Source organism: Lolium rigidum, chromosome 3, assembly GCF_022539505.1.
Source record: "Lolium rigidum isolate FL_2022 chromosome 3, APGP_CSIRO_Lrig_0.1, whole genome shotgun sequence".
NCBI classification, from domain to species: domain Eukaryota; kingdom Viridiplantae; phylum Streptophyta; class Magnoliopsida; order Poales; family Poaceae; genus Lolium; species Lolium rigidum.
In genome coordinates this window covers 125,252,893-125,257,328 of record NC_061510.1, presented here as the reverse complement: position 1 = coordinate 125,257,328, position 4,436 = coordinate 125,252,893, and positions in this window count along the sequence as shown.

Below are 4,436 nucleotides of genomic sequence, written 5' to 3'. Positions count from 1 at the left end.
TACATCCCGCCGCCATCAACCTTCAACGTGCTTCTTGGCTCCTCCTGGTTCGATAAACCTTGGTTTCTTTCTGAGGGAAAACTTGCTGCTGTGCGCATCATACCTTCCTCTTGGGGTTGCCCAACGAACGTGTGAAATACACGCCATCAGGGCCCATCATAACTTCTTTGTTTGTAGTTGGTTTATCATTGTTCAAAATCAATCCTTTGTTCACAAATCATTTATTTGATCACAAAGTAAACCATACCTACAAGGTTCAATAAATACTTCGATCTCCATGACTATAACATTTTGTAGACATGGGAGCCATGATCGTTCGTGGCCGCTTCCGGAACCAATTCCGATGCTGCCCTTCTGAAAGTGCATGGGGCCCCCATGTGTGGTTTTGGTAATTAATGACAATCCCTATGAACTAATGTTTGCATTGAGTTATATTTGTAGGAGTTGTCCATAGGCAATTCTTGAACCATATGTTGGCTTCAAGGTTGCAATAAGAAGAAATTGATGAAGGATATCAAGTGTCAAGTATGTCTTGAAGATGAAGATGAAGTGAGCCCTCAAGTTACTTCAAGACATCAACATGATGAAGAATGAAGAAATGAAGTGCAAGTTCAAGATGAGCCAACTCGAAGAGTTCATAAGCTTGAAGCTTGCCATGGAGTAATGATGTGCAAGTTCAAGATGAGCCATCTCGAAGAGATCCTTTGCTTGAGTCTTGCCATCCATATGGTGATCATGGATATGTGAAGATGCGCCGAAGAAGAAGCTCTCCCATGGTGGATTATGGGGGAGCAATCCACATGGTGGTCATGGTTATGTGAAGATGCGCCGAAGAAGAGCTCTCCCATGGTGGTTTATGGGGGAGCAATCTACAAGACTTCGTCAAGCAAGCACAAGCAAGAAAGGCGTTCCATCTTGTTGAGGTCAAGATCGTCGTCATCAAGCTCAAGTGGAATGCGCAAGTATAAGGTTTGCTCTTGATAGGGTTTCTTTCTCACCGGTCTCATAGTGTAGTTGGAGACCGGTTTATAGTTTAGTTGTCGTACTATCAAGAGGGCTCTCGAGTGAGTAACTCGATCGTATCATTCGGAGAGAGCTCAAACCTTTGCATCCTTGCATCATCTTTCTTGGTTGTTAGTTGGACCTTATCCATGTGATGTTTTAGAGCTTGTGCTTATTCTCATGACAAGCTCTAGTTCATCGAAAACGGATTTTGCATAGATCACTTGTTGCGTTTTCGAGTTTGGTTCATCATCTTTCTTGGTTATTATTTGGATCTTATCCATGTGATGATTTAGAGCTTGTGCTTATTCTCATGACAAGCTCTAGTTCATCAAAAATGGTTTTTGCACGGGCAACTTGTTGCATTTTCAAGATTGGAGGTTTTACCGGTATGTCTTTTTTAGATAGGTCAAACCTTTCATCATTTGTTTCTATCCTCCCTTGTTGGACTATGATGGTTTCCTGCATGATCTTGTAGAGCTTGTTCCTAGCTTTAACAAGCCCAAGATCATCAAAATCGGAGTCCGGATGCTAAAGTTATGCCCGTTTCAGTTTGATGTTTCTGCCAGTTTTCAGGGGGGCGGATATTCCGGCCCAAGTTTGGGGCGGATAATCCGCCCCGACGGAAAAATCCGGTTTTTGGACAAATCCGGGCAAATATCCGGCCAAATGTCCGGCCCCCATCCTGAGAGCAGTTTTCTCATGTCCTTAGCCGTTTTTTGGGGCCCGGATATTTTGCAAATATCCGGCCCGGAAAATCCGGCCCGAGCACACCCAAACGGTCATATTTCGATGGGAGGGGGTATTTAAGCCCCCCTTCTTCCTCCTTTGGCAGCTACCTCTTCCCCCAAGTGCTCTCCACCATTGTTGACCTTGAGAGCTTCCCTTTCCCTCTACTCCTCCTATGCTTCTTGAATCTTTTGAGGGAAAAGGAAGAGGAGATCTAGATCTACATTCCTACCAATCAAATCCCTCTCTTTGTGAGGGGAATCCACTAGATCTAGATCTTGGAGAAATTTGGTGTTCCTCCTCTTATTTGTTCTTCCTCTCTTATTCCCCCAATAGCTTTTGTAGCTTTGTTGGAATTTGAGAGAGAAGGACTTGAGCATCTTTGTGGTGTTCTTGCCATTGCATTGGTGCATCGGTTTGAGTTCTCCACGGTGATTCGTGGAGGTGAAAGCAAGAAGGTTGTTACTCTTGGGTTCTTGGAACCCTAGACGGATTCTAGGCCTTTGTGGCATCTTAGTGGTGTTCTTGGGGACTCCAATTAAGTTGTGGAGAATCTTCAAGGGCAAGGCCTTTGTGGCATCTTAGTGGTGTTCTTGGGGACTCCAATTAAGTTGTGGAGAATCTTCAAGGGCAAGGCCTTTGTGGCAATTTATTGGGAGCCTCCAATTAAGTTGTGGAGATAGCCCCAAGCTTTGTGCGGGTTCGGTGACCTTCCTAAGGTCCCATAGTGGATCGAGGACATCCCTTTTGGTGGGAATTCTCGAGGAGAATACGGTGGCCCTCGTGCATTTGGAGTGACTTGTCCTCCACACCGCTCCAACGGAGAGTAGCACTCGCAAGAGTGTGAACTTCGGGCTACATCGTTGTCTCCACGTCACTTCGGTTATTCCTATACCCGAGCTCTTTACTTATGCACTTTACTTTGTGATAGCCATCATGCTTGAAGTTATATATATATATCTTACTATCACATAAGTTGCTTGTCTTGCTTAGCATAAGTTGTTGGTACACATAGGTGAACCATTGCTTAGAATAAGTTGTTGGTGCACATAGGTGAACCATAGTTTATAGGCTTTGGGCTTGACAAAGTAAACGCTAGTTTTATTCCGCATTTGTTAAGCCCATCTCGTAAAATTTTTAAATCGCCTATTCACCCCCCCTCTAGGCGACATCCGTGTCCTTTCAATTGGTATCAGAGCAAGGTCTCTCATTCTTAGGTTTCACAGACTTGAGAGTAAAGATGTCAGCTAGAGGATTAGTGCACGATAACACTCTTATATTAGATGGCACAAATTATGATGTTTGGAAAATTTGCATGCTTAGTCATTTTCGGGACATTGACCCTCATATGGAGAAAATTGTAGATATAGGTTTTTCTCCTCCTATGGATTCACAAAATCTATCGTTAGAGGATGAGAAAAATTTATATCTCAATTCTCAAGCTTCTTATGTTCTTATGAATGCTTTGAGAGATGTAGGTCTTTTTCCATACTTGCCTTTTGGAGCGCTCATGAATTATGGACAAAGATTCAAGATAAATATGATGTGTCCAATATTATTAAGGATGGTTGTATTGCTTCCACTTCCGGCCGTGATGAGGTCTCATCTTCTTCCACTTCACCAATGTGTGGGAAGACACAAGGTAATGATATGGTGAGTGGTGATGAAAATTGCGATGTTGATATTGAGCTTAATATTGATGATTCTTCATCTCTATCTCATTGCAATGCTTCATCTACGGACATAAACACATATAGCACTATAAATCATCTACATGCTTGTGTTAATAGTCCTTGCATATCATGTGTAAGTTTGTTGAATAAATCTCAAGATGATATGCTTTCTTTGTCTTGTGACCATGATAAAAATGCTTCTATTTCCTCTAGTTGTTATGTGACTAACAATGTAGAGGAAACCAACAATTCTATTGGTCAAGAAAAGATCTTGAAAGGAGCCTCAAGTAACTCCTCATCTTTATCTCACGGTCCTCATATATGCCTTATGGCCAAGGGTTCCACGGTACCTCCTACCATGGAACCTAATATTTCTCGTGGTGATAAGGATGAGGATGAATATGAAGAAGAGGATTGGGTTGTCTCTCTACGCGATAAGGGTAAGAGTGTATTCAAGGTTCTTTACAAAGATAAAATTGCTAGCTCTCACTTCTTTGAAATCTTGACTACCGCTATTGAGAGCCAAAAACTTATTTGGATGCATGAGAACACCATTGATAAAAAGGGTGCTCTTGAATGAGAGTATGCCGATGATGTAGCATCTTTAAAGAATGAACTTGAAGAAGAACAAACCATCAAGGAAGCTCTTGAGGAGACCTTTGCTCTAGAATTGTCTAGAGAAAAGGAAAACCATGATAGAGCTCTTGAGATGGCAAATGAACTAAAGCTAAAAAATGATAAGCTTGTGTTTGTTAATTCTAAACTCCTTGAGGATTTTGAGCAACTCAAAAAGGGCTCAAGGGTCATTGAGAGTGCGCTCACCAAACTCACCGAGTCGCATGAGAAACTTAAAGCTTCTTATCTAAAAGTGCATGCCAACTTTCCTTCTCCTATTGCTATTGATAATGATGCTTGTGCTACTAACTCTACTTCTTGTGAAGCATCTACCTTGAAGGAGAATGTTGAGCTAAGGGCTCAACTTGATTTGCTAACTAGCAATTATGGGAAATTGGAAGAAAATCATGGAAAGCT